This window comes from Sinocyclocheilus grahami, unplaced genomic scaffold (assembly GCF_001515645.1).
Source record: "Sinocyclocheilus grahami isolate Dianchi unplaced genomic scaffold, SAMN03320097.WGS_v1.1 scaffold413.1, whole genome shotgun sequence".
NCBI lineage: Eukaryota > Metazoa > Chordata > Actinopteri > Cypriniformes > Cyprinidae > Sinocyclocheilus > Sinocyclocheilus grahami.
The window spans coordinates 743,718-758,465 of record NW_015505592.1 but is presented as its reverse complement, the minus strand read 5'-3'; the positions used below and the strand labels follow the sequence as shown (position 1 = coordinate 758,465).

At 36.8% G+C, this 14,748-nt stretch overlaps 1 protein-coding gene across 2 annotated transcripts in view; it reads right to left on the bottom strand.

Moving 5' to 3' along the window:
• The window catches only part of st6gal2a (ST6 beta-galactosamide alpha-2,6-sialyltranferase 2a), a 90,468-nt gene extending 76,325 nt beyond the window's left edge, over positions 1 to 14,143 (bottom strand). For both annotated transcript variants that reach the window (XM_016232565.1, XM_016232563.1), the window contains exon 1: positions 13,911 to 14,143. The gene's annotated coding sequence lies outside the window, so the exon portion shown is untranslated. The remainder of the gene's footprint in view (positions 1 to 13,910) is intronic.
• Between the last annotated feature and the right edge of the window lie 605 nt (positions 14,144 to 14,748).

Below are 14,748 nucleotides of genomic sequence, written 5' to 3'. Positions count from 1 at the left end.
TATATATATATATATATATATATATATAAAATATATGAACAACTATCATTTTTATTGCTCCCTTTTTACTACTGTTAAAGGAATAGTTCACCCAAAAATTAAACATTGTCATCATTTAAGTTTATCCAAATTCAATCCTTGATTCAAATTTCTCATAAGCTTAATTGATTTGGTCTAAAGAGAGAAGAATTAATGACTATTTTTGTTTGAAAACTACATATAAAATAGCTACCAAAATGTTGGTAACTGCAGTTTGACTAAAATAATGACTAAAAGTTGACAAAAATGCAATTACTTTTTTGTCGACAAACTATGAAAGACTCAAATGACTGTGACTAAGACTATTAAGCATTTTTGTCTCAAGATAAAGACCAAGACTAAATCAAAACTGCCTGTCAACATTAACACTGATACGAACACTTGAATCCAACTATTTTCTCAAAAGCACACACACACAAGTAAAAACAGAAAAGAGTCACAAAAAAAATGCTGCATTAATATATTAATTACACAAACACGTTGTCAGAAGTGTGTACATTTTGGCTTTTCAACAACAGCTTTTGATTAAGTAGCAACTAGATTCATTCGGAATGCAAAAATCGATATGGCTACTTCATTTGCTATATAAAAGTTTTTTTCCCTATTGAGCATCCTACTATGTATGTGTTCCACAGAAGAAAGTCATACAGATTAGTGACATGACCGCTGACAATTCAGCTTTGCCATCACAGCTATAAATTACATTTTAAAATATTAAAACGAAAATCTGCCTCACTGTTTTTACTGCATATTTGATTAAATGCAGCATTCCTTTTTCTATTATTTGTAATAATCCAGTGAGATAATAGGATTGCGGGGGGGTGGGGTGGGGGTAGAAATCAAGATGTCAGCCATCGGCGATGGACGGCGATCGGCCCAACCCTAGTATACATATAAAAGCATGTATAAAAAACAAAGATCAGTCACAAAATTGCTATGCTGAAATTATATTTTGGTCTTTTGACAGCCCGGATGTAAACAGTCATAAACACACTCTTCACACCCAATACAGTCTACAAGCAGTATAAGAGTTATGTCTTTGATAACAAAATTGCTACGTCTGCAGGATAAGTCATCTGCGTATAGTATTTTCTACACTGCAGAATTAGCAATTACCTGAACATGCCACCACAGTGACCTGCTCACATTCAGCTCAGGGGTTTTACAAGCTTTCCCTTAGACTCAATTACACTTGCTGTGTGTACTTCTAATTGAAGTTCATTCAATTTCACTGAGGTCCAAAGCCCACCCCAGATAAAGTTACCCTCTTGGCGCTTGGAGGTCTGGCCCAGAACCTCAGAGTTTGCCTGTCATCTGAAATTACACCCGTTTCCCCTGGGCAAGAGTCTGGCTGGTGTTATGCAGTGGCTGCCCCTGACACATGACAGCCCATTAGACAGCACCACAGAGGGCAGTGTAAAGCAGCGACACACAGACCTGTGTGCAAGTGATTCGTCCCTCAGTCACCGTAATGGACGGCTTGGCGGCTTCACGCTCCACCAGCCACCGAAACAAGAAAATATGAACTAAACCAAAACAAGTCAAATTTGTAGGGATGTCAAAAGTGCCAGTACTTCAATAAAGAAAAAAGGAAAATCAACAAATTAATAAAAACATTGATACCACTATTTTGACAGTACTCCTTTAAAGCTATAGAAACATGCATTGCACAAGAGTATAAACGTCAAGTAAAATATTTAAATGGATTTAAAATAATGGCACTTTTGACCCACTTTCCACTCACACTGCGAATTTACACTAAATCAGGCCTTTCACTCGCTTTCTCAATATACAAATCTTAAAAGGAACTTTGTGCAATTTAATTGTGGTTTATATTATTTTGGGAGTGTTGCACGAAAAACTGCTGAACATACAGTATGAGAACATTAGGACACTCAAGCATTTGGATCATTTCAATTAGGGCTGCACGATTAATCGCAAGCGATATTTAACGCGCATCTTATCAGTAAAGCCGGTTCTGTAATCAGCTGTAAATCTCCATCACCTGCGTGCAGGGCCGTCGCTAGTGGGGTGAAAGGTGGTGACAATTACAGGGGCCCCCACTGCCCAGGGGGCCCCACAAAATCCAGCAGTTATACTATATAGGCCCCTGTTCTGTGAATAATTCTAATATTTATAATAGTCGTATGCCACAGATTTTAATGAAAACCACAGAAACATGCAATTTGATAAATAAGTCTTCCAAATATCTGCTCGTCACCCCTCCCTAAAAATGGTTTAGTCCGATACAAGGTATTTATTAATTATTCAGTCAATGACAAACATCTGAGGGGCCCAATAAATCGTAAGTCCCACCCTAGCTTGTGAAAAGGACCAATCAGTGTTGACGCGGCAGCTGAAGTTAGAGATGAACTTGGTGGAAGAGACGGAGACCGACTGACCGATTGAAAATGATACGAAAACATAAATCAGGGTACCAGAAACGCCATGAAAAGAAGGAGAGGGAGGCCAAAAGAGATGCTGTATCCCAGTCGATCAAGACATTCTTTACGACAGGTTAGTGTTGTCATTTCGGTGCCCGATTTACTTTCATGGGAAAACTGCTGCCGGGCGCGTACTGTCAGTTTTTTTGTATTACCGGCGCGGCGCGCAAAATAAAAACTGGATACGAGTCATGACGCATGTCGCAAGCATTATATTGTATAAAGCGCTTATACATATAAAAGTAACATTATGTTACGCACCTGTCTGCTGATGTATTTAATCACATTAGAGAAAACACGCATCCAACACTGCTCTTGGATGGATATATTTATTTGCTTTAAAATATATTATGCAGTACCAAATTATCTTTATTAAAAATTAAGACGAGTAATTTTAGTGGTTTTATTTAATTTATTTATTTATTTTTACATTTGACTGGATTCTTGTCAATTTCTTTGTTTACTTTTTGATTTATGAATTATATCAGACTGACGAGAAACTATTAAATTGCTGGTCTTTTTAAAATTGGTTTTATTATTTAATAATTTCTTGACTTGTTAGTTTTTTTATTTATTTTTAATTTTTATTTGGATTAGTTGGGCATGAATAATTGCCTGAGGACTTTAAACAGTGTTTAATAAGTTATTGCTTAATGGCATTTTTTGATGTAATATATAAACATTTACCTTTTAAAATAAAGGGTTTACAACTACATGACCATATTCTGTTGCATGTAAATAGACTGTCAATGTGATATGATATTAAGACTAAACTTACTACAATGTCCTGCAGATGTGGCATCGTCTGATTCACAATCCCATTCCAAAGATGACTTGGAGAGTCAGTGTGTAAGATACTCATTGGTCATATTGACTTGTCATGAATCTTTTTATAATTTGTATTCAGTATTTACTAGTCACATCTATTTTAACAGAACCAGATTAGAAAGTGTTTTTTTTTTATATAACTATTTGAGTCATGGTATTTGTTATTTACACAGCCAGGTTCCTCAATCCAGCAAATGCATGAAAGTAGGCCAGCATCAGTTAGTAAAGGTCCAAGTGAAGAAGCTGAAAGTAGCACCAGTCAGGACACAGTCACAGACAGCCCAAATCCAGCAAGCACAGGGAGAAATGAAGGTGAGAGTGAAGGAGATTTGGCTCTGTGTAGTTAATGCTGCTCAATGTGAAAGCACGCAGGTGATGGAGATTTACCGCTGATTACAGAACCGGCTTTCTGACAAGATGCACGTTAAATATCGCATGCGATTAATCGTGCAGCCCTAATTTCAATTTATCACAATAAGGTCACAATTATAAAGAACTGTGAAATTTCACTTCCTGTGTACAGTCTAGAGCCCAACCGATATGGGTTTTTGGGGGCCGATGCCGATACCGATATTAGGGAGTAAAAAGAGACCGATAACGATATATCGGCCGATATTCTTTATGTGTAGGCTATATTATAGTACAGTATAGTCAAAAGTTTGGACACACTTCCCATTCGTGGTACTGTATATAGAATACAGTATACAGCCTACATAAACAGAATATACTGTATATACATAAACATTTTTTGCAATGATAACTCAAATGTGGAGATCAAACTTATGACGACGTGACACGGTAAAATGTCAGTGAAATCACGGTCAAATTAAATTAAAATTGTTCAATCATCGTAATGGGTGTTTTCCATCCAGTCTTTGGTATCGCTGAAGAAATTAATAGTCTGCGAATGACAAAGACAACATGAAAATATATCATGATAAGTATAACACTATTAAAGATGTGCTTTAAAAAAATAACAGTATAGCTTGAAGAATTCACACCACAGTAACTTCTAAACAGTAGATGAGCAAAATAATTTTAGTTTTTTTTCTCAAAAATGCTATATTTTATTTATATTAATAAAGCTTTCATTTGTTTGGTGCATGTTTAAATTAACGAATGCTTATATACATTTTTCAGTAAAAAGTTTTTACTTTGGTGTTAAACTAAAGGCACAATATGTAATTTTCGCCGCTGGAGGGCGCGTATTCAAAATAAACGGAGGCAAAGGCGTCGTTTGATGACGCCGTGACTGAGTGTGGAATCATGGGAGTTATCGTCTTCATCCCCACAGCCGATGCAATCCATTTTCATGGATGAGCTAATGATTTATTAACGCAGTAGAATGAAGTAGGGTGAGGCTGAAAGCCGTCGAAGCGAAACAAGGCCACTGAACGAGCGCGACACACGGCTCAAAAGCAGCGGAGCTTTTATTATGCCACAGTCGACCACTTCCGCTCCTTCCAGTCATGCGTATGTGGGAAAAAAAAAGCAGAGCCATTTTATCATAATAGATACATTTGAAAGTTCTGTTATTATGCTACTCTGTGCGGTCGTCACTGGTCTAATAAAACGCACAAAACCAAAGCGTCTTTGGTGTTTCCATGTTTTCTACAAAACAAAACCGGAAATCGAGGGGGTTATGACGTCACTGGCAGGCGACACAATGACACTATAGACACGCTCCGTGTCACTAGATAAATTGCTTATTTCTCTGGATTTAAACATTCTTCGAAACATTTGGGATAATGTAAGTACACAAGTCAGCAATACATATAACAATGTTCTAGTGGTTTTTGGATATTTTAATTTAAAAAAATCTTACATTGTGCCTTTAAGGTTTGACAGGTTTTTCATAAAAACAACTCAAATTTTGGACTCATGCCAAAATTAATATGCTTATTGCTTGGCTTTAGAGAATCAAGACATTTTACTAAACAGTGCTATGAATTAATACAGGCGCAGAATAGAGATAATCTCTAAGAACAGATGGAGATGTCAAAGCTCGGAAATGATTTACATTCACGCTTCTTGCGTGAGACCAGAGAGAGACTATGACTCACGGCCACACAAACAGCACAACGTTGAGTTCAAACAGAGACATTCAAAGTTCAAACTTTATCATAATTAATTACTCAAAGTGTGGGACTTGAATGAGATGGTCAATGGTTCAATCACACTCTAATAAAACTATAGCACACAACCTCAGAGAAGAGAAAGAAAACATTGTTAACATAGAATGATTCTTTTCTGTTTGAGACCTTAGAAGTCTTTCAGTGTTGACAACAGCAGAAGCTTTTCATTTCCTTTCTGGGCTTTTAGATGTGCTAAGCTCCTGAAACTGTCCAGACATGCTCATACGAACGTAATGCTTCACCAGCCGCAAACAAACTACAAAGGAATCAAAAGTTCAGATTCATGTACTTACAGTCCATTGTTCTCTGACTGTCATGTAACTTCAGGCGACCATAGCTTGCAGGTTAAAGCAGTAATGTTGTAATGTAGAAAGCTCAAGTCTATTCCCAAGCAATGGTGACCCAGGAAAACATTTGGTGATCAAGATCTAGCCTGTTCTAGGCTTTCCGCGATAGACGGTGCTGACGGTGATACCGGTGTTAAGCCGCAACACCGGTTACGTCACTTGCCCACCGCGTCACCGACCCCCACCGTCGTTTTGATTTATCGTAATAAAAAAAATTTAGTTCAGTAAAAGAACAGACACTACAATTAAAAACTGAACGCGGCTGCTCAATGCAGCGTGCCGTACTACAGTTGCATCACAGATCAGATTTCATTTCTCCAGTGAGGAGAGTGAGTCGAGCTGACTGACAAGAAGAGTGAGGTGAGGTGAGACAGACAAGACGATCGCGGATGATTTAGTTTTGAAACTAGATGCAAAAGCACCTGTTTGGCAGTATTTTGGATTTTGAAAAGCCTGTTGACTTTTGCCGTTTATCTAAGGTGATTTTGGAAGTTTTTTTATACATTTGTTTCTTATTTAATTGGTTCCACATTATTTGCTGATTTTTACTTTATTTAAACTGTCATTTATTTTATTCAAGGTGTACATCAAGGTGTATGCTGTGCCTCAAAGATTTCTTACTCGTTTTGCCAATAAACGTTCTACGTTTCTTATTTATTTGGTTATATATTATACATGTTTACGTAACCAATTTCCAGTTTTGTATACCCATTTAAACTTTATGCAAGTTATTTGTTATTTTATATTAGGCATAGCCTGCCCTATATTGTGTATAGGGTGTATTTGTTTTGTTAATAAAAGTTCTATGTTTTATATATAGGCTAAAGGGAGTTTGACGTTGTATTTTGTTGTTGCATTCAAGCAATTGACTCCGAACTGCCGCTAATTCGAAAGTGAAAGTAAAATGCGCACGGCGCTTTCAAGCTATTTAAAAGCGACGGAAAGCGATGAAAGAGGGAAAATTCAAACAAACTAACAAACAAACAATTGCTTTATGCCGAATTGCCGCTATTTCAAAGTGAAAGTAAAATATTAAAAAAATCGAAAAAAGCGAAGGAAAAGAGGGAACGCCCCCGCCCCCGCCCCCACGGTGATACCGGTATTGTCTCATGTCGATTAACCGGTGGGAAAATTTCCTCACCGTCACAACCCTAGCCTGTTCCCACTGTGCAATACATTTAACCTTAGGTGCTCCATGGGACTCGGCCCTATAATTAGCATATTGCAAGTCAGACGGGATGAAATGGCCTAAACTAAAAAAGCACTGGTATTTTAAGAGATAGAGAGTGACCAATTCAACAATCTCCACCACATATCTGTTAGCTGTTAACAGGAATGCACAAATTTATAAATGCTGGCCAAAGCAGTAGTCAGGATGGTTAATACTGTAATATATGAAGACCAATATTACACATTTGTGCCATTTTGGTGTAGTATGTATTTATGCACCATTAGCAACATGAAAAGTAACTGGCAAATATAATAGTTTCTAAAACCATTGCTCAAACAAACGGTTTATGCAATAAACAGGAAATGGAGAAGAGGCATTAACTGCGGTCTCGGTTTCAGCAGATCTCTGTGTGATATGAATTACTGCCAATGTTTTGACCTCTTTACACATTTTAGAAGCTCCTCCTGAGCTGGTAAAAATACCATAATATGTACATACACAACAAGTGCATTTAGCCCAAAACAGCATTGTTTTGGATGTTTGGAAAGTAAGTAAAAAATGAGTCATAAGTCTTGTCCAATCAGGTTGTGACCGCATTCTTATGCCTTTTGTATCTTTAGGTTTGGTGCTTAAAAAATAAAAAAATAAATAAAAAAAATATTTACATTAAACATTTACAACTTTGAAAGGTATCATGCTGGACCAGATCTAAGGGAACTCACTGCAGGAATGCAAAGGCATTTCCTGGCCAGTATAGATAATCTTAGATACTTCCACCAGACCAAGCGGTCTTCATCACTGTCAATGTTGCATGTTCACAGACAATTATTAAAGCTGCCACTAGGTGGCAAAAACTTTGCATGAATTCGTTACTGTAGGAGTAATTTTAACGAATTATAAAAACAAAGCTGACCAGCAATTTTACTTCCAGTTTCATTACTGTTGGCCCAGAATATGACTTTTGATTAAGAGAGACAACATTAATAGAGTAATAATGATTCTGAGTTTGTGTGGCCCTCAGGAAAAAAAGAATCAGTCTGTATGTACAGACTTTTCAACTCAAAATCACCATTAATGAAATGGATACTCACGTACGGTTCCATTGCTCTGCTGGACAATACATTTTAAGCTGCTCTGAGATTCTGTTCATCTCGAAGTTCCGCTTCATTTGTTCTACGACATGTATTGTACAGAGCAGGTAATGCAACATGTGAAATTACGAGAGGTCATGGCATACAATAGCACTTACCAAGGGTTCGGATCCATTTTTGAAATTAGTTCTTCCACAGTGGTCACTGGAGCCACATCTTTGGCCAGGTGAAATGCAATTGCGTCAGTTATTTCCTTTGTGCCTGTGGGAGTTTGATGGGTATGGTGTTGCACTGTATAGCGTTGCTTTTATTGATGTTTGTGTGGTCTGGCCACTGGTACATGATTGAGAGGTTTTGTTTTTAGCCACTGTCTCATACTGTAATATGTGATGACATTTCGGGTGAATGACTGGATTGGTGGTGTTACCCTTTTGGCGCTTTTCCACTGCATGGTACGGCTCGGTACGGTTCACTTGTGGGGGGTTTTCCACTGGGTACAGTACCTGGTACTTTTTTTAGTACCACCTCAGTTGAGGTTCCAAGTGAACCGTACCGTTACCAAAACGTGACATGTAAACTCTGCTGATCAAGGATTGGCCGGAGAGAATCGTCACAACCTGCGTCAATGAACTTGCGACACAAACACAACAGAACCACTAGATTTAAATCTGCACAGCCAGCGAAGGATCGAACGCAACTGTTTTGAACAAGCCAACCTTTTTTTAACAACCAAAAATTGGCTGTTTCGTTGTCTGTTGAAGTACAGATGTTCCTCTCGTTGATAGCAGAGGAGGGGATCCAGCGAGAGCTTGATGGGGCGACGCGGAATGAAAAAGTTTTGGTGCAGAAATGACAGCTAAACACTGCTTGCAATGTATGGTTTGCTAAACAGCATCGTCTGGTTTGAAAACAAAAAAAAAAAAGTTCACACAAATTTCGGTACTAAATCCACATTAGGGATGTCATCAGACCTTGCACTTTGCTCTGCCTCACTCATTCTTCTGCTCTGCCTTGTCTCCGCTCAAATGTCACGTTTCTCGACTGTCGGGTGCATTGTGTTTGCTATGCAGCTAGCACATATTGCTTTCACAATAACTGAAGTGACATCAAGGAGGCATCGCGCCTGCTATCTCGAGATCAGATGTGAGGTACGCTCCTATTCTCTCGCCAAAATGTTAATTGCCGAATAGTAGAAATGCAGAATTAAGATCGTGTGGGGTGTTGAATCGAGATTGTGATGTTTTAAACGAGCCAGGACCAAATTTAGCATTTGCTTTTTTTGGTCCAGACCAAAAGAACCAAGAGAATTGAAACACAAGTGTAAATAAACCTAAAGACTACAATGAGTGCGCTGCTGAGCATAAAACTCAATTTTCATCAACTGAGCAGCCAGACTCAAACTCAATAGGCTAGACAAACATTGACACTCCATTTATCAGAAGATAAGAGCATGTTGACAAATGTAGCTGCCACGTTATATAAAACAGGGAGCAAAATCAGTACAGTACCATACAGAGGGAGCGGGATATACACAACAAGGGGTATCAGAATCCCATTTTAAAAGGCATGTCCTACAAAGCCTACAAATAACCAAAAGGCACAATTCCAAACATAAAAATTGACAGTATTCATATATTAATATTTAAATATTATAATTTTGAATTGGTTCATGTGCATCTTTTTACCCTGGCTAGATGCCTGTAGCTTATTTTGCAACAAAGTGAAGGTTTGTTATTAAATCACAGTGTTCTCTTCTGCACACAACACTGAAGAAACTAGGGAAAAATGTTTTGACTTTGGTTTCTTCTTCATGCAGAATTAATAAGCAAGCACTGAATATTTCAGAGACAAAAAACAAAGCAGAATATAGTCGTGTGTGAGGAATTTGTTGGCAAAATGTAATTTTGTTGGCGGTACTTTAAATGTTCTTTTAAGACAAAATGCCATGAACCTCACAAACAAAAATCTCAGACATTTTCATTTTAACAGCCTTCTTCCAAACATCAATTACTTGCCCTTCATGTCATTCCAAAGATATATGATTTCCTTTCCTCTTTGAAAGACAAATAAAGATATTTTAATGAAACCTAGGAGATTTCCTTTTCTCCATTTAAAGTTCATGAAACCAATAAATCACCCGATGTATTTGGATTACTTTTACAATGTCTTTTTTTTTTTGATCCATTAAAATTTTGGTTGTGTGGAATTTCAATGGATGAACCAAAATGATGAAAGAATATAAAAAAAATCTTAATTTGTGTTCCAAGAAAAACAGACATCTTATGGGTTTGGAAAGACACGAGGGAGAGTAAATGGCTATTTTCATTTTTGGGTGAACCATCCCTTTTAAAACACCCAGTCAATTGACAACATAAAACTGTTATCAGTGGACATCAGACTGTGCAAGACCACCATTATGTTGTATACGCCTCAACAAATGGGTAGCTGCTTCACTAAATGGCAGGACAAATTGCGCTCAAATAGTCAACAAAACCTTTGGTCCTTAAAAGTTAAGTTTTACATTTTTGGCTAGCGTGTAATAACAGGAGTTAAGCTGTCTGTTTGCACGGTCCTTCTGAAATGACCTTGTACTAGTTAAGTGATTTTATTGTCTGACAGGTTAAGGTTACAGCGGTTGTTGTGTGGTAATTACATTTGCCTGATATTCTTTGTGTACATTGGGATGTAATGATTTATGACTGATTAAATCTGCAAATCAGCTGTACGGAAGTTCCTCACCCTGCTGCCTCTTCTGATTACCTCAACCTGATTGCAGCTCCACTGTTCTCTATTTTCAATTGTGAAAAACACCCACACAACAAAGGCTGCTCCACTGCTTCAAAAAAAGAAAAATGCAAGTCTGCCATGTGACAAGGTCACATTCAACATGCAAAACAAAACCCCTATGGCCATTTAAAGACAGGAAAGGTTAAAGAGGGAGAAAAGGATGAGTAAGTAGTGTTTAGGATGGGGGCGGGGGGTGTATGATTCAAAGCTTAGTTTCCATTTACCACATTAATACATAATATAATTCAATATATTATAACAATATAATTTTCATTCCAATTGACGAAACTGTCACCACCAATATGTTACCAATGTATCGTTAACTATAGCTAGCTATCATAGGTTTTGGTTGGAACTGCAAAATTTGGACGAAAATGTGGATAATCTTGGAAATATCAGTTAAAATGGGAAATTTACATTTAGTAGATGACCAGCAAGAAAACATTTTGTAGAATCCTAGATGATGCTAACAACAAAAAGCTATAACATGTTACGTGGCAGGGGGCAAATGCATATTGAACATGTAGGAAAGCAAAGAACTCTGACCTATAAACTATTAAAAGACAACAGTGTTCCACTGACCCCACTTACAATCTATACAACATAAAAACCCACATGATCATTGATCAGGAACTGCAAGATGTAGTGACGGTCAATAAACCACATGTCTGAAACATTTATCTGACATGGTAGACAATACAGCCTGTATGTGTCATGTTTCATTTGAAAAATGAACTCCAACAGCAACTACAGCCAGTGTTTTCATATGCAGATCATACGGTCTCTCCTCTGAGAGCCGGCCTGGAATCGGGGTCTCTCAAGAGCCACGTTAATGCAAGTGTTTTGTTGTAGTTGATTTTAACTACAGTATTAATACTGTAAAAGCAAAGCCTCTAATTTTTCAGATTTTCTTCTGTCTTTTGCATTTATTTGTCTTTGTATTTTAGTAACTGCACTCTAAACTCAACATTATGCACCACAAACCTAGAAGTAATTAAAGCTTTACTGATTAACCAGATTTTCCATACAGACATCACCAAGCACACAAGGCACTAACAAACACTGCATCCAGTACTAATACCTAAAAATAAATAGCTGCATGCTTCAGTACTTCAATTAATTTTATTTTAAATGCATTACCTTATTTAGTCTCTTATAGGTCTGCAGTGTGTATAAGTGTTTATGCTTTTAGCACAATGTAAGCTTTGTATCTGGTCTTGTTGCTCGGTTCCAGCTAGTTTAAAACTGCATCCATAGGTCTCTAGACACTATTTCCCATTATAGGCATTTTTGTTTTCCTACTCCAAAAAATGTCCCATTGTTCTTGTGACTTCATCTGAATTGAGTCCGTCACACTGCAAACACACAAGGAATGTGTTTTTTTAGGAGCTCTTGGTACAAACATACATGCATACATACATACATACATACATATGACATTGAGAACAGAAAAAATATATATTTAAATAAGACAAAGGAAAAAAAATAAAAAAAAAATAATAATAATAGTGGTATACATCTGGAACAAAAATTTATGTACAGATTTGCGCATTTACTGTATATACAGCTGTATAAATAAAAATATGTATATGTATTTACATAATATATAACTCCAAAAATCATACGGAATTGATCAAAATTATTCAAATAGACTAGTATCTGTTAACTATTAAACACTTGTTTTCATTAATTGAAATAAAACCAAAATAAATACTAATTAAAAAAAAAATTAGAAATGTTAAAAAAGGCAAAGACAAATATGAAAACCTAAATTAATAAAAAGCACATAAATTAAATTACATTTATAACTGAAAATATTAACTCTAATTCAAAATGATATACTATTATAGTGTTTATTGATAATACAGGAATGCCAGTGAAATGGACAAACTAAACACTTCACCTACTCGATGAAATGAAATCTGAGTGAATATCGTTTTATTTTAAAGCCACCAGTGTATAATAACTGGGTGTTTTAAATAATCTGAAAAAGGGACAATTATAGAATTTATAGAAACACACACACACACTATAATAAAATTTTAAAAAGCCATTTCATCAAGCATTTTTTGCAATTATTTCTGGCTTTTATTATTATTATAATATTATCAATATATAAATGTATATAGACCGATAGATAGACAGAGATTTTGATTTGATCTCTTTTCACAAAGAAAGCGTGTGTGAAGACTTCAAATGCCAAAGCCTCAAAATGCCTTCTGAATTTTTTTTTTTCTTCTAAAATTAGCATTTTTATCAGGCTCCTATGTTTACGTTCAGTTATTTCACTTTAATAGCAACGAAAAGGACCTATTCATTGCCAATAAAGTGAAATTACTGAACCCAACCATAGGCATTTGCATTTGAAGTCTTCATGCATAGAACTGGAAAAAGAATTTCTACTGAACTAAGAAACGACAAACACAGACGTCTCATTTCAGAAGACCTTATCACAACACTCCTTTCAAGATTTCAATAAGGGCCCCATATATGGTCATCCTAAAAAAGTACATTTTCAGCATGCACCTACACACACACACAAACACAAGCATGCATGCATGCATCTGACAATATCTGAAATCTGGAACTCATTTAAAAAAAAATATATATATATTCTCCCCAGTCTGCTCACCTGGTAGATAAACGGGTCTCGCATACCCCTGTAGATACCATCAGACTGCACTTCAGGGCTGCCTTGTGAGGGATTTAATTGAACTTCATGCATAGCAAATGAAGCGCCCGTGAACACAGAGGTTATGAGGCACATTGAACTCAACACTGCGTGCGTTTTGAACCCGAGAACAGGGTTTACAAGCAAAAGCACTTAGATGGTGTGCAGCCATCGCTGCAGAATCACACGCTCAAATCATTTCAGATCTCGTCTCTTTCTTAGGCTACATTGTGTCCACAGAGACCACAGAACAACGTGGAGTAAATGACGGCGAGCAATCATGAATGTAGCTCAAAAAATTTAACATGTCCATAATCTACTAATCGCCGTGATTTAAGGCTTATTATATCATGCGTTCACAATTCGCTGCTAAAATGGAGTGGGGCGCACGGCTTACCTGAGAAATCAGCCCGCGTTCATTGTTCTGTTACGGGGTAATATATTCCTCTCGATCCTTTCCAGCCACTATTGTTTGCGTGCTTTGATAACGAGAGAGCTGGAGGAGTGCTGCGGGATTGGTTGCTCCGGCGGTAACGGAGGACCCGTTTAGTCGTTAACAGTCCTCCGGCTCTCAGCGTGTTTTATCAGATGAGTTTTTGTGGAGGGGGCGGAGCCTCGGAGCTGCTTCTTTAAACAGAGCGCTTGATTGACAGTTAGCGGCGCTCTAACCATCTCAGCCGCTCTATTGGATTAGCTAGGTTTCAGAGTGATATATAGGACAAGCGTACACACGTATAGAGGGGCTCTAAGGTTGGTCTGGAGCTGCTATGATGACTATAGTAGCAGGTTTTGTTTTTGACCAGTATGACTTTACTTTAAATCATATGCATTTTTTTAAATCATGTGTGAGGTCCCTTGTGAAAGAAAATAAAAAAACGTAGTTTTACTGAATGTGCATATATACTTGCAAATAATATTATTGAAATAAAAGGCCACTTATGTGTACTTGAATAGAGTATAGTGGGCTTCAAAAGCATTATTTTTAAATTATACTTTGTCATGATTTAAGGACTTATTTTGATGTGTTACTAACCTAAAGCACAAGTAAAGTGCTTTTATTCATACGTTTATATATTGTAATTTTGATATCATTTAAAGTAAATATTTTAAATGTGCTAAACTGCAACTCCTTCGTTACAAGTGTACAATTACAAATTTCATTACATTTCAAAAGAATGGCAATAAAGAATACGTTAACCATATTTTAAAGACAATAAAAGTAATTCTGAAAATAT